Genomic DNA, 24,261 nt, shown 5'->3' with positions numbered 1-24,261 from the left:
ATCATCACGCATTTATCCCCGAAGGGGTATGCAGAGGTGCAACCAAGGCACCCACTTTTCGCCGAGTGTGTTCCGTCCCAGGATGCACGTACAAAAATGTACAACATAATGATATGAGATTAATCATTAACAAATTAATTCTCATGTATGTATTCTATTTGGATTTACAATTTTCAAGAGCCCTGTAGTAGTTATGAACGAATTTGAGTTTAACAAGAGCTGTGCCCTAAGTGGCTATACTGAAACTGGCACAAATTATGTGCAAACTAGAAACGGACCGCTGTCTAATCCACATATCAAGTGGATTCAATTAAAATTCTGTTCTAGTCGCCGCCCGTTAATACTTCACGAGCGGACGACGGTTTTGCTTTGGACTCTGATGCTAGACTATAGATGATGGAAATTAAGGGTCTAAGGTGTCTGGAGGATGTTGCTTAGCTATTCTTAGCGAAATGAATGCTAAGGGTGAAGATTGTATTCATTGGAAGCGAATAAGAAGTCTCAGAATTAGTAAGATATAAAAACAGGTGATAAAAATACCTTTAATGTCAGTTGGAACCTAAAAAGACGTTCCTTTTTAGAACATTAAATTTATAATAGGAGTCCGAACATTACTCACTACTGTTTTACTATACATTTCCTTTCTGAAGTCCAATGATTTGGAAGTAAAAGAAACGATACAATAGTTAGATCTATCACTGATTATAACGACCTTAATAATGGAAGTTAATTTCTTAGTAAAAATAATTGTTGCATCATTTATTCTTTGGAGAATAGGACAGTAAAAGTAATACTGAACAACTTACAACATAATCGAGTGAATCCCAGTTTCGGAATAATTAACAACGTTCAACACCGATGAAAGTTTAACTACTTCTCGGTGCCGCGTCAGTTTCACCGCAAGCCAACGAAATAACTGCGTGACAGCCGATGGTGACAGCTCTCATTGTAATTGTGGTGACATGTGTTTTCTGACAAACCTTTAACAGATGGATTTCTATGTCGAATCTATCTAAAGTTTGCTTGTTATAGGGCGTCCTCACGCTTATAAAATCAGAGAGTCCTCAACACCATAGCGCATCTTAGTTGCGTTTGGAATACATCGTCATTTGTCTCCATGTTTTAATAAGTCGGGATTATATAATGTCCTTTAGTTTGTAAAATAGTTTTAAAAATAGTTCGTTTTTCAAATGTTACATTTTTTTATTAATGTTATTCTATTTTTGAGTTTTGAACCTGCGGATATACGTCTTGGCACTACGTACTCCCAACTAGGTCATCGCTATTAATATATATGCCCATTTACTGTTTAAATTATCCATATTTTAAGAATTTCATATAGGATACTTCCTATATATTTATCGCCGCTGGGGTAGAAAACAGCGTACACAAGGAGTAATACCTAACATAGCCTACGAAAGTGTTACGCGCTTGACATGTCTGCAGTGGCGAAAGGTGGAATTTCCGAAGGGGAATCTAATACAATATACTCGTATAGGTGCTGCACGAATGAAATAGGTCGATCTGGATATCTTTCGGAGAGGCCCATGTTCAGCAGTGGACTTCCTGTTGCTGATGATGATGTACGAATGCGGTCTGCAAATCGTTCTAATGATAAGTAGATTAGACATAATGGGAAGTCGGCAGGAATCGGATTGTATGCACCGTTTGCCACTGCCTGTCTGTGTATATTTGATTTCGCACAAGCCGTCATAATTACATTGATTGGCAGAAGCAAATAATCTCTCATCAGTAGATATTCTATCTGAACACCCAGATTCACTTACCATCATTTGTGTTGTATTCAAGATTCCTATTGGTTCAAATCTAATTACGTAGCAGCATCAATACAGCCCAGCGCTTAGATAATCAATTTGAAACCATACAACAATAGTCTTATTGTAATAAATTGAAGACTTACAAATAAATTGATTTCGTAGGCTTTTACCAGCCATCATTTCTCAGATCATAATACGGTGGTTCGAGGGGATAATATCACTATTAGTGCGTTGTAGGCTTGGGGTATTGTGGGCGAAACCTTTTAGCAAACCGTTGGTAAAGTGGCCAGTCGCGTAAAAATAATGAGCGGGCCTGTAGCAGTGCCTTTCAATGCCGTTGAGTGATTTCTTTATGCGTTCGCTGTGCTTTCAGTTTTTGTGTTTCGCATTATTGGGTAGTTGCTGAGATGTTCATGGTAATGTTGATTTGTTTTAGAAATGTGGGTATATTTTTTTATGTTGGTAGTCATGTACGATTGTAATTAATTAGAGACCGATTATGTGTATTTAAGAATCCTCATAAAATAATCGAATTTTTTCAAGGTAAAATCACGAATATCACGAATTATAATTGTCACTAAAAACAATTTCTTGCACTGCAACAGATGTTGCATCAGACACACGAAACAAAGTTGCGGTAACAACTTACTACACCATTTAGTTAATGCAGTTGTGAAGTACTATCCGACTGTTTATTGGATTAGCATTTAATTTTACGCAAATCACACTCATAATAATCATATGAACATTGATATAAATATCTACCAAATATTTTGCGTCTCGTGTCAGGAAATGTCAGCGTCTGCGTGGCGCTTAAAAAACGACTAAGTCCACTTGAAACCAAGGTTCAAATAACGAACGTAAAATTTAACAACGGACAAAGACGAAGCGACAAAGAATTTCAAAAGCAATATTGATATTGAAAGTTTACAAATTGGACGGAATTCTTCGGAACGGAACGGACATGGATGCCGAACAGTTACTGTCAGTTTGATACCCGGTATGGTCCTGAGCCAATCGCAATGTATGTAGTTGTAATTTTGTTAGTTACTGGCGTAGTAACTGGCGAATTTTAGACGAATTGAAGCCAATTTGAGTTTTTAAGTAATAACCGTCTTGTATTGCGTTTAAGATATGTTAGTGAATTGATGTTTGTATTTTAAGATGATTTAAAATTCACATTCATGTTTGTGTTACACGATAAACATTTTTTTTCGTCTAAGCGACAATTCACACTGTTGTTAAAATAATCTCCTATACGATGAATATCTTCGAAATTAAACTATTTCTCGAATTTTATCGCGGTTTAATATATTATGATTTTCTCCCGACGTTTCGAAGACTGCAGCCTTCACAGTGTTTTAAAGTCTGGCTGGTCGTTTGGATTGCAATTTAATTAAATTTAGAACAGGATCCCAGGCATGTGCAAGCATCCGTCCATCTTCTCTATTGAAGTTTCAAAGTTTTTAATTTCAATAGCCTGGAATGAATACATCTCGATGAAAATTTGGTTTAAAAATCTTCCATTATTTATAGGCTAAAAATGTGTCGGATAGCGGATTATTGGCCGAACTATCCGCCCGTGTGTAGCCTCTGTAGAACTTGCCCGCTAACCCGCTAACCACCGACTGTTATTTTCACAGAGTCCGACTTTCGGACAATAAAGCAATTTAGTTTCGCACGCGGCCACTGCGCTGTTTGTTTGAATATCTATTGAAAAGCTATACGATTTTACTCGATTTTTTTTTAGCAATCGAACAGGCTGTGAATACGGACTTATTTTGGGTTGGAACTGGCCTTTTTGGAGTAGGTTACATGTAATTGAGTATTGTAATTCTCATACTTTGGTACTTAGAAAGAAGGAAGGTTATTGCTGGAATAATAATACGGGAAACAAAAACACTAATATTATTGAACAAAAGCAATTATTGCGCCAATAATGGGAGATTCATTCTTTTTTTTATACGTGTACAATAAAGTGACCCACCTGCACCTAATGGTAAGTGGAGTGGGGTCCAATAGATTGTCGATTAACGAGAGATGATTACCTCTCGGCAGTCGACGCAAATATGCCGGCCTGTGCGAACCGTATATACAGACTGATCCCGGAACGCGATACACTTACGTGGGACACTGACGGGTTTTAACACCTTGTGTACGGTGGTCGCTATCCGGGCGGATATAAAATATATCCTACCACCAGCAATATGTGTAATAGATACTGCAGCCATGTTTTGCAATGAGACGCTTTCAATGAGATTAATCACAGCTTAGTAAGAAATTGTGTTATGTTTTCTTCGGTGGATTACTGATCTTATATTCTTCTTATTGATATTATAATTAATGTGATTGTTATGTTAGAAGTAAACGCAAAAAATGCTGAATGGATTTGGATGAAATTTGGTACACGGATAGACCATGCCCTGAATTAACAATTATAAACTACTATTTATCAAGCTAATTTGCTCTTGGAGTAAATATTTGGATTTTTTATGTGATATTTTAAAAATATGGCGTCACCATCGTAAAAATAGCGCTACGAATAGCTGGACTTTTGAACCAGAAAGGGCTCTGCAGACTGGTGAAGTCGCAAGCAAAGTCTTTTTGAGAATAAAAGTTATGGATTAGTTTTCCAATGAGATCTCTGTTAATTTCTGTTTTTTGTGTTATTTTATCTATGATATTTATGGTTAGATGAGTTTTGATTGACATATAACAATATATAAAAAAAATCTATATATATAAAAATGAATTGCTGTTCGTTAGTCTCGCTAAAACTCGAGAACGGCTGAACGGATTTATCTTATCTTGGTCTTGAATTATTCGTGGAGGTCTAGGGAAGGTTTAAAAGGTGAGAAAAAATCGAATAATTGCCGGGAAAATCCTCAAAACAGCATTTTTCTATTTCCCATACAAACGTTTTCTAACTAATACGCAGAGTCAATTTGAGCTTTATTGCTATTGTATAAAGTTCACTGTTGTCTAAGCAATGTAGGTGTGTTCCTAACATCAAAGCAGTGTGCGTTGGAGCACAGAATATAATAATGTAATGTCGCGTTCTGAAACTCAACAAAAGTGATATCGCGGACCCGACTAAATTGAACAGTCACAAAATTTAATATATCATTAGTTATTTGGTTGGCTTCACGATATTATTTCTTTTGTTTTACTTTAAAATGCATGTTTTCGTTATGGACAATTTTTGAGCTACTTTTGCATATCTATACTTATAATAAATCTGTAGAGAGGTCAATTCTGTACATGAAATATATTTCCAAAATAGCTGGGGGTGATTAGGGATCGATACTGATGCCAAAAATACAATTAGTAAAATTTTTGTGTCTGTCTGTATAACCGTTATAGAAACAAAAACTACTCGACGGATTTTAACTTAACTTGGTACAATTACTTATTTTTCATACTCCTGAGCTGGTTATAGTATACTTTTCATCACGCTACAATTAATAGGAGCATAGCAGTGATGGAAAATGTTAGGAAAACGGGAGAAGTTATTCCATTTTTTAAGCTTCCGTCATTTCGTGTGCAACCTTAATGGTTAAAAGTTCCTTCGATTTCACCAGGATCCCATCATCAGACCCTGACCGGACAATCGGACCACCTGCATACCACCATAAATTAAAAAAACATCCCGACAAATTGAGCACCTTCTCCATTTTTGAAACCCGAAATCCACGCGGGCGAAGCTGCGGGCGGAAGCTAGTACAATATACATTACTAGAACGTACTTAGCTTCTCTACGGTAAAATAGATCTCAAGCTTGAGCAAGAGGTCTTTGGAGTAGTCAGTATTGACGTAATGTCGCGCAGAGCGCTCTCGACCGCTGCAGTAAACAATTCACTATCAGGCTATTGAGATGGTTGCCCGTGTTTGCACTGTACCTTATACATTATGGCCTTCTGGTAGATTACACACCATCAACTTCCTGACTGCGAGCTGTGACTGAGTTTTTTTAAATGGAAAAACCCAGATGGCAGAATCCAGTCACTATTGTTGTTTTTCTGTACGACAAAATTAACCCACTAAACTTGTTGATAAGAGAAGTGGGATCCAGATGAAGCGTCGACTATCTAGAAACGGTTATTATCTAATCAAAACAAGTATTTCGGTTGAATGCGTTGTTTTATGTCTACGTCACCATGATCGAGCGATTTTATTTGTGAATACTATAAGCCACCTTATCGACCTCCTTGTTGGGTAAAGTGATATTGGGTCTAATGACTTGCTAGGAGTCTGGAATTTTACCCGGTAAACGGCTTGTGGTCCACCCTTTATTAAATGAGACTTGACACAGCTTACGTGGGTCCTGTCCTTTATCCGGTGGTATAATATTTTATAAAATAAATAAAAATAAAATACTTTATTTATCACGTAGGCGAACAAAGTTGCACTTATGATACGTCAAAACAAAGCATAAGAAAAATTATTATTATTTCTAAACAACTATTAAAACTTAATACTAATATAATTACTATATCGGATTGCGACCACCGTACACAAAGTGTTAAAACTCGCTACAGTGTCCCACGTAAGTGTGTCGCGTTCCAAGATCAACCTGTGTATTTCCGATTCCAACAAGCCGGCATAATTGTGTCGACTGCCGAGGGGTAATCATCTCTCGTCAGTCGACATTCTATTGAAGCCCACTCCACTTACAATAAAGTGCATTGAGGGTACTTCGCCGTACACGTTTAAAAAAAAAGGTTATCCGAATAAATATAAAACTGCGTGTGTTTAAGCATTCGGGTTGCGTACGCGCGCTATCGTAAAATACCATGTTATTTGCGTACTGGGATAGGGCACTACTAAAGTGATTCTGTTTTTTCGGTTCACGCCTATGGCCATCTTTTCGCCGTAAATATTTAATATCCGCTTTGAATATTTTGAGATCTTAAATTAAGAAAATTAAAGTAAAGGTTTGAAATTTTTGGCGGGTCATAACAATTGGATTATTTCATTGGTGTTGGAGAGGACCACTGCTAGTACCCTATTTTAAAGAATCATCATCATCATGATGACTACTAATCTGCCATGGAAAATGTTGGATTTATGAGCCTTTTTTTTTTCGCGGAGAAAGTCCCTTATTATTAGGCTTTTTTTTTTAAATACAGACCCCACAGTCTACACCGGGGGGACGAGCGAATGGGATACTACGAACCCTCCAGCTTAACGACTGCGAGGCCCTGGAGGAAGAGAGGAAGAGGAGTAATAGGGGGGAAAGAAGGGGGAAAGAAGGGGGAAGGAAGAGGAAGTAATAGGATGTGCGGAGAGGAAAGGGAGGCGAACTGTTCTACGAGTCCCTGTCAGACCCCCCATGTGAACTTGCAACCATGGGGGTGTAGGCATCACCTATAGTGTGCCTAGGTCCGCGACATAATGGCCCCCCGTGCATGGGCGTGCATTCGGTGTGGAGACCGAGCGCATATTACTAGGCGTTGTGCCGCCCGGATTAGATGACGACCTACGGGCGACCGCCGGGCCCAGTAGCTAACCCTATGTACAACTAACCTAGGCACGGCCTACCAGCTAAAACTCCGCAGTGGCCCTCTTCGGCGCATTAGGGACGGCTGCGGGCTTCCTCTGACGGAAGTGTCTAAGTCTTTGTCCGCAGCCGCCCCCTCGCGGTGCCGCCTTGCGGCCCGTCTCCTATGGGGGGGGGGGGGTTCAGAAGCCCCCGCGCACCGAAGGACGCCCTCGGCGTCTATGGTAGCATGAGGCCAACTACACACTGCCGTCCATCCCGGGGGTCAACCGAAACATGTGCAAAAATGCACAAAAAATGCACGAGAGCGGACAGCCCGCTGCTGCCCGCCGACGTCTCCCTTCGTGGTCCCTATTAGTCGCCTCTTACGACAGGCCGGGGATACCGTGGTGGAATTCTCCAAACGCCCCCATTCCATAGGGCGGGGATTTATGAGCCTGCAATAATATTGATCACCGATTAGTAATTTTAACCATAACCGTAGTGAAGAGTTAAATTTTCGAAAAGGGAACCCAAAACAACGTATTTGTACTAATATGCATAAATTCGGTCTGCAACATTTTTCGAATGATTATAATTGAATATAAATTACCAAAAGGAAGCCGGCGAGAATGGGGTCATGTGGACCCTTTTGCCACTGATACATAACATTTATATATTATGATGTTAAATATATTTGAATGGAAATTGGAATTATATTTTTAGCATTATATTCTTAACAACAAACCCCAAAACTACACGCTATTTGAAGCCCACTCATTCCAGAAATTCGGAAGATGCCAAGGAACAAACTTCCAATTAAAAAAACAAGACCGTTGTAACAGAAGCTTGTATTACATGCTTCAAAATTAAGTTTTCCGTCTGAAAATAATGAAAAACTTTCAAAAAGAATTAAACCGGGAACATTTCGCTCGGACAACGTCTAGAATAAAAACAGGAGGATCCAAAGTACTGGCGGAAACTCATTTTAGAAATCCTTTGATCATTTTTAACAAATAGAGAATGCTTCAAAAGGCTCCACACGTGTGTGCGACGTGTTTAAGTTTGGAATTGAATTGTTTGGGAATTAACGGGAATCTAGATCTTTAGTCTAGAACGGAGGTTGTTTGAGTTCTTTTTCCGGTAATAATTTTGTGTTTAATTTTTAAAAGAAGAAAAACCTAAATTTTTAAACGAGATTGGCGCTAGGCATTGTTGTAGGTGTAAAAAAAAAACTTATTTAATTCATTATTGAACACATATACAAGAAGAAAAAAGACCTATCCCCATATTCACAGGCATTTTTTTATGAAAGGACGGAGTAAAGCTGTGATAACAAATCTGTTTCTCAGTGCTGGGGCCTTATTCTCTATCCCGCACGTTATTTTAACAGTGTGTAACAAGCTCGTAACACAACGCGTCATGTTTAGGACTATAGAAACTTGACTTACAGAATACCATTCCACGCACATTTCTCGAAGATAACATGACACGGCCGCGTTACGCGTTTACACTATCATACAGAATAAGGGTCCTGACGTATTGTTGTATCTCAATATTAGTCAATTACAACGGCCCTATGTCTACGCACTGCGAAGGCTGCCATGCCGTCAGCACTGAGAAACAGACTTGTTATTACAGCTTTACTCCGTCCTTAGATAAAAAAGTTCTATGAATAAGGGGGTTAGTGCATCCAATTATAAACAGAGTACAATTGGCCGTCTTATCACTCAAGGCAATATCTTACAGACAATCATACCATACGTACATTTTAGTACCTTATTGTAAGTATTATTTTTTAAGTTTATACCTTATATGAATTTAATCCTGTTTTTTTCGTCAATGTCCAGTTACGATGTAATGAAGTTAAGAAACAATTATAATTTAATAAAAACGTCTTATCGGTGTTTTATTTCTGCGAATAAGTTGTAAATAAAATATTCTTTTTGGGATAAATATTCAGACATTGTATATGCCGGAGTGAAACTGTTTACTTGGTTATTTTTTTACATGACCGGTAAAGTATCACCAGTGTATATTTATTTTCCAGACAGTTATTCAATTATTGAAACACTTCTTTACTTCAATAACAATTTACTGCATAGTAACACTAGCGGAATACACAATGTGCTCGGTTCGAGCGTCCAAACAAGACTACTGAAGACTACTACTAGAGTCGTACAAGACTCCAACCAGACTCAACCAACACTCGTACAAGACTGAGCTCTCGTCGTTCGGCCGGTCCTTATATTGGCAACAGTCGACCTCCCTCCTTTTCTAATACTTCCTCGATGTAATAATAGATGGCGCCACTATCGCTCCGGAAATTCACCAGTGCTGCGGCGACATATATTACTTTATAAAATACTAGCTGTTGATCGCGGCTTCGTACGCGTAGACGTTTTTGCGGGATAAAAAGTTTCGCTATATATTTTCCCGGGACAAAGAGTAGACTATATCCTTCAGGGTCTCAAAATATCTCCATACCAAATTTCATCGAAATCTGTTCAGTAGTTTGAGTTTATCGAATTCAAAAGAAAAACACGGGAGATTTTTTTTTAGTAAGAATTGCAGATGAATAAATATTGAAGTTAAAATAAGTTAAGTTTTTATGTTTTGAATTAAGCTCGAAATGTTTGGACAATATGTCGCAAAATATATGGTCATTGCGTACAAAAACCAAATTTACATACGAACATTACAATAATATTTTCTGTTATGAATAATTCACAATGTTTAAAACTTTATTCGCATGAAACAGTATACATTTGACCGATTCGGAGATATTGATATAAATTGAAAATTGTTCATTTTTGGAATCAATTGGCGGAAAATTATCAAAGTAATATAACACTTGGTGATTAAAGTTTTTAGATAGTTATTTATTATTTTATATTACTCCGATTTTTTTTTGGGAATGTTTGTAAATTAACTAATATGCTTTAAGCGTACTTGTTACATCCCTAAGCAGAAAACGCGTCACATCACTGCAGTCTGTCATGGACACCCAAAATGGTCGCTACCGCGTTTCTCTGCCTTTTATAAATTGTAAAGTAAAACTATATGTGCTTGTATCATTAAACGCAATATTAATGCAAGTGTTCGGCTATACTTACTTACACAATAGTACCTAAATAAATCATGATGAATAAATTATTAAAAAAAATATTCAGTCCATAGCATCAGAAGGTAAAAAAATATACAATGTGATTCTAATTCTAATTTACGCATGAGTATTTTTAACTTCATATTTTATGAGACTGATTCAAAAATAAAGCCAATAATAATGTTTAATTATACAATAATCTTTGTCTATTTTTAAAAAAACATTTTTTAATTTATGTGTTTCTTACATAAACAATTACTAAGGAAATTGAATTGATATTCACAGTGTTGCAAGAAGGGTTTATTTAAAAGGATGCTAAACTTCGATAACTTGGCCTTTCGCGCCCATAACATAAAAACTCTGAATTATTTAAATATCGAAGCGAGCCAATATAATTGTGGAGCATCGAAATGACTAAATTGCGGTCGGTCCCGACATAATATCGCAAATGGATGTTGGAAAGCATTTTTATTAATGTTATTTTCGGAGCACTACAAGAGTATTTTTAAAACCGAACGGTATTTTTTCATATCTTTTTGATCTGTTTGTAATCGTTTTTTAAGTTTTTTTCGTAGTTGCGATAGGTTCTCTTTGGTCGTTTATGTTCATATTTTCCAAATATAGAATAAAGTAGCATGGACTTTATTACTATAAAGTATACTTTTTCCGAGTATAGGCAACTACTTCGTAATTCATTAAAATAATCATCATGTCATGCTTCTAACATAATCTACTTAGGATTTGATCCACCAAGTGGGTACCGACTTTCTACAGGCGAATAATACGGTAAAAATGTGTTGCGATGACCCCATTATCGAGTACGACAAAGGAAAGTAAAAAACGAGATAACTTTGAAGTACTTAACTATGTAGTATCAATCCACAATCCAAGAATATCCATGTTGAAGGCACGTCTTTCGTAAATTTTATTACTAACCGTAGTTTGCTTAATTTTATTGTATTAATGAAAGCAAACATTTTAAGCAAAGATCAACTTGAGAAGGAAGCTGTAAGAAAACGCATCTTACTTTATTTCTCCGTACAGGGTTGGCACAAAAAGGTTTAGTGTTTATTATTTTATTTCATTCTCATATGCACCCGAATCTACCATCAGAGTATTTTAGCCCTGAAACTAATAAAGTACTGGATTTGATTTCCAAATCAGGCAATTAAAATTTTGATAAGTATTTATTTGCAAAACTAGTAAATAGATTGAATTTTGTGATGGAATCTAAACTCTTATCACATGACAGGACAAAAGTAATTTGGGCACAACGTTGGTGACTTCATTGCGGCTCTGCGTACCCTTTTATGGAATCTTACTGAATAATTATTTAAGCCACTTGAGGTCTATTACTGAATAAAGCTCTCTTCCAAAGGATTCCAGTTAGGTTAGTTATGGACTTGCATCCGACATCTCCAAGTCATTATTAGGTCGTCTATTCACCTTGTTTATATAAGATTTAGTAATATTTATAATTACTATTTCAGATAAATTAACCTTTACAATTTCTAAATATCCACATCGTTTAATCAATCCAACTTTGAAACTATTCGAATAATTTAACTTATCGATAGTTGAGTGCAGCCCTAGAATGCTTTGACTAAACTTTACAGCCAAGTACAGAGGGGAGTTCAACAATTAAAGAGAATAAACTCTCTGGTTTTAATGCGCCGTCTGCAAATTACACAATTTAATCCCACTGTTTAGCTAGGAGGATCCTTGTGGACCTAGTTGTGAAGAACAGGGATTGAGGTCATGGGTAGGGGTTTAATGAATGCAATTGGGTTCAAAATGATTAATTTCCTTACCAATTTTGTATAGCGCCCCACTGTTGGTCACGGGCCTCGTCCACTACTAAGAAGATTTTAGTAGTTCAACACGCTAGACTTGTAGTAGTTTTTACTAGTAGATTTCACATCTCTCATTTTATTCTTTTGTCAGTCAAATTTCTTTTGCAGTGCAAAGTGCAGTATATTTCTTGCATCAATACTTCCGTATCAGCCATCATTTTAACGATTTCCCCTTCTTTTTTAAAGACCGTTATCACACTCTAGTTCTAACAGGGCGGCATAATTGTCTCGATTGTAGAGGAATAATCATCTCTCGTCAGTCGACATTCTATTGGACCCCACTTCATTTACCATCAGGAGCAGTGGGATCACTTTGTCGTACTCGTATAAATACAAAAAAAACACACACCCACTACATTTATTTGATATTTTATTCCTTTTATTTGATCTCTATTTGTATTAACCTTTGTTAATTGATTACGCTATTTTTATCATCTTCCGAAAGATTTTACTAAGATGGGGATAGTTCGTGTACCTCCTCCTTTAAAACTTCAATGCAACCCGGAACTTATATTCTAGCACTGTGATACAGCGCTGCAATTGTCGCCATGAAATACGCGACGGTAATACTAAGTTGCACGACATCAGCTTCTGTTTGTATTACAGTATATTAAGAGCACTCACCTATCCTTTTGTACATCATACTATCAATGCTGTTGCTAGACCAAAATGATTTAATTGTCTTTATCCTTAGTTTTCTTTCTATCTCAATATACTTTCTTATTTTAATTCAATAATTACCTCTCTCCTCTCCAGGATCATGACACGTGTCAGCCTTAATTTAATAAGAAAATGCTTAGTTCTCTTTGGACTTTAATATCTGCGTGAGTTTACAGGAGTAGTTGTTGCGTGGGTTGCGGTTGAAACATCATCGGTTATAGAATCTGGAAATTTTTTTTATGTCAATTATGTTGTAAAAATAATAACATCTTATTAAAAGTTAAGGTTAAATGTCGAAGATGTTTTAGAAGTCGCTAAGTCTAAATTCAGGGGCGGTTTTATAAAAATAATCCGTATTAATTTTAATGAATCTAATAAACAAAGGAAGAGATTGATACCAATAGTCCATGTCCGCTGATAGTTATACAAAGCGATGTAACCTAACACTTACGCAGCTAAATTGTTGGATATGTGATTTTTTTATGTTATTAATTTAAAACTTTTAACACACATAATTATACTCATACCTTTTATCCCCAGAGGGGATGGTTGAGCATCAGATCTACCCACTTTCCACCACATGTATTCCGTCCCATGATATGATAGGGGCGAGCCTACCGCCATATCAGGCATTCTAGACTGGGCTGATACTGAGTAGAAAAACCCAATATAATTGCCCAACCTGGGGATCAAACCTGAGACTTCAGCACTGCAGTCTTATCCTAATACAAATACGCGGCCAAAGCTATTAAAACTTTAAATTTAAGTTATTTATCAATGTATCGATAATAAAACATTATTGTATTATAAAACAACCTTTATAAACTCTTTAGCAATTATAATATATATTTTACAAGACAAAACAAATTCAATTCTTGGAAGAATGGAATCGAATCGATATGTTGACACAGTTTGCAATAACAAGGCGATCAGCCGCGAAATGTAAGGAACTTCATTGCTTACAATCGACTGTTACTGTCCATTGTTTTGTTCTGGGTAACTCTTTTGTACTTATATATACAATTTACAGATAGTATTGAGCGTGGAGATGTTATCGCGTATTTTTCTGGTGTATCCTATATTATATGTAAATGCGGAAGTTTGTGTTTATTCCTCTTTCACGAGAAAACTACTAAGCGGATTTGGATGAAAGTGTACAGTAATATTGGTTATACATCAGAATAATACACAGGCTACAATTTATAATGATTTTGTGTAATTTGGTCATAATATAACGAAATATAGCTAGTAAGTCGGAAAAAGAAATATTCCGGAAAACTCCTTCATGCAAGCAAAGCTGCGAGCAAAAGCTAGTTGTTCATAATTCTTTTAATCTATGTATCTATCCACTATCACGGTGGCGTAGTTGTTTGTACGCGATATTTGTACGGCTACCATGTGGGTATAAATCCCGGGTTGAGCAAAAAAAATTGTGACTTCTTCCATCTTAAATATTATTCAGTCGCAGCTTGGAATCAGGAAGTTGGCGGTGTGATACCATGCCTCGTCCGTCATGTCAAAGGGCCGTTTCACCAGACTATGAGAATGAAGGAACAGAAGGTTGTATTGCGCATACACTTGTGTACTACGAGTATAATATCTCCTGCGAGGTGCGCATCTCCGTTGAGATCCTCTATGGCCGAAATTCGACTAGAAAAGGAATCATAACACTATAATTCTTTGGTGTTTGCAAACAATCAGCCGTTGTTCATTGTTCGAAGAAAGCTAAATTGTTTTACTTCTTGGTACAATTTTGTATGAGAAGCCACACAGAGAATGAGAAGGTTTTTGTAATAATTATGATTGTATTACAGAGATGAAATGTTTTATTTAAACAAATCCCTTTAAAATAAAGAGAAAGAGAAAAAGCAGATGTAAAAATAATCGTGGAAGAAAATAATAAAGTTCACTATAAAAACAAATTATATTCCTATGCTTGGACGATGTTTTTAAAAAATCAAAACAAGATTTACAAGAGGTCAATGCAAAATACCGATTTTTAAGAATATTATCATATGAAACAAGTATTTAATAACCATAAACAAAAATACTAAAATGAAATCTGTTGCGGTTAGTATTAAAATGAAAATAATATCTCATTGTATTTCACTATCCTTTGAACTAAAACAGTTCTCTTTTGTCGAAAATTTAAACCTAATACCTTTGTTTGGTTTTCTTTTGAAAGGCTAAAAGACTTTCGTCTACTTTCTAACTAAAAGTTCGTAGACACTTCCAGGCAGACGGTATTAAGTGAAAAGTGCTGATTGGGTTTCTCTAAGTTTTTTATTAGTATAAAAACACTACTACCTCTTGCTAACATTATTCTGAACTTCAATTTGATTACAGTCATTGAATGTATTAATAATTTTTAATAACAATAAAAATGGGATACGTAGAAGAGGGAGACATTATAAATAATATTAATAATTCTACTTATAATATGTTTTAGGGTTAAAATATAACAATATATATTGAAAAATTATGCAATGGATTGGATTGGATGCTACTGATTCTCAACAAAGAGATTTCGGATTTGTACCCTAAAAATAATGTTGTATATGTCGAATATCAAGCTAATTATTGCCTTCAATATGTGTGTTATTGTTTATATTTTCATAACAGAGTTTAGATTACGTCTCTAAAGAGGTTTAGACACCATATTTTTTTATTCCTAGTAACTATCAAGCATATTGTTGTGTCTTTGAGTTGCGGTTTGTATTACGAAGCGCAAGGAGTATTCATATATCGTGTTACAACCTCCGTGCATTGTGGTGTTTGCTTTTAATAGCAGTTTGAATATGGAACGCGTTTGTAAAAATATGGCGGGCATTTGAACCACACTGAAGTAATTACTTGTATTGTAAAATGCACATTAAAATTGTTTGTAATAATGGTAGAGTAAAAGTACATGAATTATAGTCCTGAATCTGTTGCTTTTATATCGTTTTGGACAAGAGGCGTGATGATTGTAATTAAATTTTACATTTAATATTATGTTTCGTCGCTCGCGTTTCCCACGGATAGTCCATGTGTTATGCAAAAATGGCATAAATTACTGATGATTTTGATTTCCATATAAACTAGCAATTGATTCTCAATTTGAATGTTCTTCAAAATCTTTGGCAAAATATGATTAATGGATAAGCTATTTTTTTTTTGTATTGGATATTTATCGTAAATCTCCGATGCCAATGCTATTACTAAAAATACTTTTATGGAAGTACCGTAACCTACCTCCGACCAATTCCAAGGCGTCAAACAGTCTAGAAGCTAAAAGCATCGATAAATCAGGTGACATGGCCATTTACGAAAACACTTTTAATGCAATATATGCCTTAAACACTACGAATAAAGCCTACGTATTCATAACAACAGACAAACCTTTCAAAGAGATTTCCAAATAAATTCGCGAATGTCCGAACTTAACCGAATTTAAAAATAATTCAACTGGAAATAAAGCGAATGTACACTGTGGGAATTCCCAAAGCGGGATAAATTTGCATTCATAGTGTTTATTAGAATAGCGCACGGCCAAAGGGGTTGAGCAGTAAAACAATTGTTATTATGAGAACTTGCACCCGACGCGGCCGCAGCTGACTTTATTTGCGTTTCCATTGCGTCACGACAATGAGTTTTAACGCAAGCGAAATTGAGAGTTTTTGAGTACGATGTGATGACGTAGATAGGGGAATGAGGGTACAAGACTTTAAAAAAAAAATTGAGATATGAAAAATATTTTATTTAACAAAAAGGATTTTGTTCTACATAACCCCTTTATTCGATAGACGTTTTTTATCGAAGACAGGAGCATTGCTGCGATAACAAGTTTGTTTCTCATTGCTGCCTTCAGCAGCCTTCGCAGTGCGTAGTCATAGGGCCGTTGTTATTGACTAATATACTATATATAATATATATATATGAGATACAACTTGAATCTAGTTAGCTGTCAGATAAACAAAGCTCAAAAACAGCAAGCTGTCAGATAAACGAAGCGGTGAAACAGACTTGTTATAACAGAAATGCTCCGTCCTTAGATAAAAAAACGTCTATGAATAAGGGGGAACGAATATACATAGTATGAATTTTACAGGAATATACGAAATTAATAAATATATTGATATTGGTCCCTACACTAGGCAAGCCTGTATAGTGAGATCCTGTGAGATCAATTGTGAACATGTTTAAAGGTTTGCGGATACATTTTCACAACAATATTAGTACTTAATGCCTAGCAATAATTTATTGTAAGTTGAATTTTAGTAACATTCCCGGCCGCTTTAAAAATGTTGATCGTTTACAAACTTCGAAACGTTGATGATTTTTTGAGCTTACTAATTTAGATTATCTGAATGATGTCTAAATCTAGTAGATATTGGCGTCCCAAAACAGATTCTGTGTTTTGTACATTAATATGTACAAGATCAATTGCTGTATTTGCGTAATTTCAAATAATATAACTCTCATCGTTTTTTTTAATTTTATTTATATTGTTTTGAATGATGAGACGAGCTTGCCATTCGCAATGTTAAGCGATACGACTGCTCATAAACAATAGAAACACCTTCCAACACCTTGGATTACAAAGTATTATTAGGTATTCCACTGCGCTCGCCATGCTCAGACATGAGATGTTAAGTCTTATTATGTCCAGTAGTTACACTAGCTGGCTGGCTGCCTTTCCTTTCAATAATACTCACCATAAACGACTCCACGGATCTTTTGAAGTACGGAACCCAGACCAATCTCTTAGTATATTGGAACTGCGTAAAATGCTAACATATACGTAAACGTTTTGTGTTTAGCTCTCGCTCGCCGGACGCTGCGCGGTCATCGCTGCTTTCAAATTCGTCTTATTTTAGCACCGAAATGATGATTAATTTCTGAAATGGAATGATGAAATTCCTCTTTAGTGGGCAAACAATTTGTAATTACTTTTATTGTTTTTGATGACTGGCTTGAAGGCGTTGTTGTATTGCTTGCGCGGTATGACACTGCTCGGAGGTTTCGGGTTCGAGTCCCGGGCCCGGTAAAGTGATATCAGCTCAGCATCAGCCCGAGTCCGCAATTTTTGGCTGATATGGTGATAGGCTCGACCCCTAGCAGAATGGAACACACTTATCAAAAAGTAGGTGTCCTGATTGCTCTTCTGCGTACCCCTCCCGGGATAAAAGCGTGATGTTGTTTGTGTTATCAACACCATAGAAATTACGGCAATATGAACAGGGTGCGAAGTGTTCATGTTATGATAGATCGAGTACAAAAAAAACAAAATTAACAATCACGATGAACTTGTTTTCCGCTTGTACCCAATGCAAAAATACGTAAACAAAGCCAGCGCGCCACAACGTCCGCGCTCAAGTAATTTCCACGTTTTGTAAAAATAAATTATAACATCTTGAAACAAGTTTTAACAAATACTTTCAAGTCGGTTAGGAAGTACAACACGCATAATTCACAACATCGCTCTTGACTAAGGTTTTAATTTAACTTCAACCATTCTTCTTAATTTGTTAGTTGAGTTTTTAAAGCTAAAGTTACGACACCATGTCACAAATGCGTAGTATGACGACTGCAAAATTTATTATAATTAGTAGAGACCGGATTATATATGCAATTTGCATATTTATGCCATTCGTATCGCTAATAGCATTTTTTTTTCTCTCTCTCTCTCTCTAAAATATAGTCATTTCGCATATTCCCGATACGTTTTCAATATTTTTACCAGAATCTATAACTGCCAAAATAGCATCTAAGTTAAAATTCTGTCCAGTTACCTCAGTGGATATGGAGCAATCGTTTTTTACTTATAATAATATTTGGAACGATCGAAGACACAATCTTACTACTGAACATTTAGAATAATACTTGATTAATTACGTTTACAAAAATATCAAATATTGTTACTGTACCTATTATCATATATTATCATTGGATAGGTACTTTACTTATTAATTCTAATATGCTGATTTAGAAATAAAAAATCGAAACTTAGTTTTCTTGTTTTTTGTTTCTAAAACTTATCGTTTAATGTTGCATAATTTACCCGTTTTCATGCATATTTTATGAATATATCAAGCTTTTTATGTTGCATATAATCCGGTCCCGAATAACCAAATTGAGTAGCAGCGATAGCCTAGTTGGGAGTGCAACAGACTGCCGAGACAAATGTCTGCAGGTTCAAAACCCAAAGGCACTTCTGACTTTATATAGAGTTATGTGTGTATTATTAGTGAGTTATCGCTTGCTTTAACGGTGATGGAAAACATCATGAGGAAACCTGTATACCTGAGAAATTCTCTATAGGAATTTCGAGTAAAGTCTGCCAATCCGCACTAGGCTAGTGTGATGGACTAAGGAATAATCGCTCACAGTAGTAAAGGATGTCCGTGCCCAGCAGTGGGACAGTATAAATTGAGATGCTAAAAAGATTATTTAAAGAGTTATTTAACTTCGATATTATCTTGTAACTAATTGTTATTATGATATTTCTTATAAATCTGATATATAAGTATAAAGTACACTGCCTTGTAATGAAATATATTGCAGATATTATGATTTGCTTTTGTTTTGATTAAGGTTTATTTACTGCTAATTCTTAACATAGATTCTTCCAGTAGGAATGTTTTCGAAATATCTGCGGGCTATAGAATAAACCTGTTACCCTATACCAGGGATAGCGAACCGGTGGCACACGTACCAGTAGTACGTGACAAAATAATTCGGGCACATGAGTAATATGCCAAACATTGCATAAGTAATATGCATGTTTCTTTGGGCTTCACTTCTTTTAATATTAGGTGCAGCAATGCAGCTTTGCCGAGCTCTGATAAAAAAACAAAAACATATTTGGGTCATAAAAAAGTCACTAAAAAGGGGTACTCGGATGGATAAAATCGGTCCTGGATGGCACGTTATAGGTCATATATTTCTATAATATAACCATTAAGTTTTTTTTTTCGTTGAGAAAGTCCCTTAGTAATACCTAGAAGCCCCCGCGCAAGACGCTCTCGGCGTCAACGGCAGCATGACGCCTACTGCACATTCCCGTCCATCTCGGGGTCAACCGAACGTGTGCAATAAACGCACAAAACGCATTAAGATGTGCGCGCACTAAAGACGGACAACCCCCTTCTGCCCGCCGACAACCCTCATTGTGGTCTCTATTAGTAGGCTCTTCCAACAAGCAGTGGATACCGTGGTGGAAATCTCCAAACGCCCCCATTCCCCAGGGCGGACGAATTACGAACCTGGGAAAAATGTTCTTCGACAAAGATAATAGTTGGTGATCAGAGCCGCCATTTTGTCTGATATAAAACGTGCTATGTTATAATTTTTCGGGGTATTTTATACATGTGACTTTAATAAATTTTATAAATGAAATTAATAAATATAATTAATGAATTCACGTTAACGAATGAAATTATTGTACATTATCTCTATTACAGCCCAAAATAATTTACAACTGTTTTGTTGCGATCATAAATTATGATATCCAGCTTATAATTTTCAGCATTGAATAGGAATGTTACGCCTTAATAATGAATTTTGAACCTTATGTTTCGATGAATTTCCATTTTAGTATTAATGTTTACGTTATTTGCATGTATTTGTATAATTCTTCTACATTATAATATTTTGGCCTGAAAATTTTGTTGCTGCTGTTGGGTAAAATGCATAATCAGAGCAATGTATTTTTAACATAAAATATTACTTTAATTTGTTTTTTTTTTATTGCTTTGAATGTCTTGACGAGCTTGCCGTTTACCTGATGGTAAGCGATATGGCCGCCCATAAGCAGTAAAAACACCATCTTGAATTACAAAGTATTGTTTGGTATTCCACTGCGCTCGCCATCCTGAGACATGAGATGTTAAGTCTTATTATGTCCAGTAGTTACACTGGCTACAATGACCAGATACACAATTTATAAAATAACTTCATGTCATATTTTAGAAATAAGTGGCACTCGTGTTTTGTAATTTAAAATTAAAGCTGACATCATTAGAAAATTGTTTATAAATAATCAGTATGTAGCAATTTTACTGTTACTTTAGCAAAGTTGAATTTTTTCGAACACTCAACAAATTATTCAATAGTCGTGGCATTGTAAATGTTTATGGTATATTGATAATTATTTAACTTTATTGTTTGACTATCTACAATTAATAAGTCTGTGTTTTTTTCCTTTTTTTATGTAGTGTTTAATAAAAAGTTGTTTATATTTCGGGTACATTATTAACTAAGGCGATTTTATATGAATGATCTTCTCGAGTATCGACCGACGGGACGTGATCTCTCGCAAAATAATTAAACCGAACATACCATACTGAACATTGACTATCTCATGCGCAGTAACTGTTGGCAAGTTGACTGGGAGTGGAGACGGACTCTGTCCTAAACTCTGATAAATTATCCAGGTTATTGTTGAAACTTAGATTAGTGTATGTGAGTTGAATACATTCAATTTATCTTACGTAAATGTAAAATAAGAATTTTATCCTCCTACCTTGCCCATTTAATTTAAAAAATAATTACAAAAGAATGCAATAGGGTATTTGATTACTTTGATTTTGTGCATTTTTTAATATGTAATAGCAATTAGTACAAAAAAGAAGTCTTGCTGCGAAAACAGAATTAAAATTCGATAAGAAATGAATCAGTAATTCATACTTCAAATATTGCTACGTGCAGGAGTGAAAAAAAATGGGGATATCGCTCCATCTCTTTCCTTCGCACACATCGTAATACCCTATGACGTCACATGCAATTGTTTCGTCCTTCTGTTTTTGACACCACTACTACCTAATTTCAATGGCTTGTAACTTGTATATTTTTCACCAGATTTAAATAATTTCTTTTAGAATTTATACATTACATATTTTATAAAGTTATAAATAAAAATAAGTCAAACAACTCACCTCAATTCGATGCCAAAATTTCAACAGAATACAGATATTTCAATAAGACAACCTAGTCGTGCCATTTGTTATGCAAGCCACCGGGACTATACGAGTGATCTATTCTCTAGCAAATAAATCATTTGCCATTTAATATACGCATAACTGGCGCCTGCAGTGAGATTAATGACCCAATGTCATTGATTAAAGTTTTTATCGTGCGACGTGGATTAGGGGATTTAGATAATGAAATGTCTTAGAGCGTTGTAATTTTAAGTCAGTAGACTTGGTTTATTATTAAGGGAATCTTATTGATAGTCTGGAATAATGGTTCTCAAAGTTGACTGGATCTAAGAGCCGATCCAGGGGAGACGTCATGGGGGTCATGTCCCCTCTGGATTGTGTCTAGAGATCTGTGACATTATATTTAATAAAATATATATTTTATAATATAACAAATACGCGAATTACACTCATAATACTACTACTACATTACCATTCCACTCACCGTCCAAGTGGTAGCGATAAAGCGTTTTTTTCCCGCGAATAAAAAAAAGGACTATAACCTAGCCTAACCTAACCTACACGAAACGCAACAGTGCTTGTATACAACGCTTTACTGTAAAAATTGACATTGAGCTGGTCCCTTACCTTATACTTAATAATATAAAGGACCTGATTTCTAAAAATCTTATCTTCTTACTAATAAATGTGGAAGTACGAAAATATTTGTATGTTTAGAAGTTTACGCAACAATTTTATGGTTTTGAATTAAATTTGGCACAAAGGTAGTCCATGTATTGGACATATTCTTTATCCCGATAATTTGCTACCGTGGGAAATGATGGATTTTTTAATTTAATATTTTTAATAGATGGCGTTGGTTTCATACAGTGTTTTAGAGAATTTAGTAGCAGGAAAGGCTTTCAACACCTCGTAATTTATAAATAAAACTTATACAACATCGATATATGAACTACGTACTAGATCTGGTGATCCAAACACTCACTGTGTTCGACTGAATGGTACTGTAATCCGTACATCTGACTTCAGTATGGTTTTAACATTGACAGCGTGCTGTTATTTAGGACGCGGCGTTCATAATTTAAGAATTCGAGTGTAAGTGTAAAACTGGCTGTGAATATAAATTATTAGACAAATGAGTAAAAAGTAAAATAACGATGAGTAAATTCCTTTGTTGTTCAAATGTATAAATAGGTTATAATAGTGATGTTCTGGTCACCATTTTACTTATAATACTCTATTTAACATAATATATAAGTCAATGTTATACAAAGATCAGCCAAAACACTATTATAACATAATATAGTATCCATTAGATAAATGGTACCATCCCTGTGTAATATAATGCGGTGCAAGCGAGAGTGACAAAAACTATCTATAACCAAGAACAATGTTCGCAATCAAGGATAATGTATTAAAACTAAATGTCGTCGCCGACATTGCTTGCGATTTTAAGGACTTTTATTTTTTTGCTCTCTTATCTATATCACTATCGAAGATGTCCTTCGAATAGAACTGCTGTAATTATTAAAAAACGGATTCGCCCTTATAAAAGGAATAGGGCCCTCTGACCACACTAAACAAATATGCGTAAAAATAATGCAAAAGAGAAGATCAAATATTTCAGACAGACTTTAATATTCATTTCAATATTAGTACGGTATTTGGAAAGCAAAATACTTCGACATTGTCTGATAATGAAGATGTCATAGAATATAAATTATGATCTTATTCTGAAGCTATATTGACGTCTAATGCCATTAATTATCCTATTAATCAATACAAAGAATAGGTTGAGCTAGATGAAGTAATGGTAACTACTTACAGCAATATTGAGAATATACGGATTGAAACCCTATTTTTTATCATAAATTCATTTTTCTGTAGTTATTGGGCAACATTTCTTGATAAAGATCATCATCCGTGCTGACGTCACACCACCAAAGAACTGGACCCTTAGACAAGATGCCTTTATTCAATTGTATAAAAGGAAACAAAAACTATGGAAATGATCTATCCTAGGGATAAGGCGTTTGGTCAAAGCGAACGAATAGTTAAGAAAAAAATTGTGAAAAGAGAAAAGATAGGAAACGCCTTTTAAGTGCACGGTGAAGTGACCCCACTATACCTGATGGTAAATGGAGTGGGGTCCAGTAAAATGTCGACTGACGAGAGATGATGCCCTTCAGCAGTCGACATAATTATGCTGGACTGTTGGAACCAGATATACACAGACTTATCCCGGAATATTACGTAGACCACTGTTGCGAGTTTTAACACCTTGTTTACGGTGGTCGCTATGCAGATGGATACAAAATATATCCTACCACCAGCAAAGCCTCTTTTGGCCTAAGAGACCTTAATAGATACCAGAATTACCCTGGTCTGTCACTGCCTACGTCTTCCAAACTCGGAATACTAGTATCAAAAATACACGTGTTTTTATACCGTGGTCTTTATCCAG

General features: G+C 35.6%; 1 long non-coding RNA gene across 1 annotated transcript; it reads right to left on the bottom strand.

Annotated features, from left to right (window-relative positions):
• Positions 1 to 12,599: 12,599 nt before the first annotated feature.
• LOC119193764 lies at positions 12,600 to 21,924 on the bottom strand. Its single transcript, XR_005114038.1, has 3 exons — positions 21,795 to 21,924; positions 17,574 to 17,756; positions 12,600 to 13,100 (listed from the first exon to the last, which is right to left on the bottom strand). It is a non-coding gene; the product is annotated as an uncharacterized LOC119193764 (long non-coding RNA).
• Between the last annotated feature and the right edge of the window lie 2,337 nt (positions 21,925 to 24,261).

The sequence above is a fragment of the Manduca sexta genome, chromosome 6, assembly GCF_014839805.1.
Source record: "Manduca sexta isolate Smith_Timp_Sample1 chromosome 6, JHU_Msex_v1.0, whole genome shotgun sequence".
Lineage (NCBI taxonomy): Eukaryota > Metazoa > Arthropoda > Insecta > Lepidoptera > Sphingidae > Manduca > Manduca sexta.
Note: the sequence above shows the minus strand (reverse complement) of the source record. Positions and strands in the feature narration are given on the sequence as shown.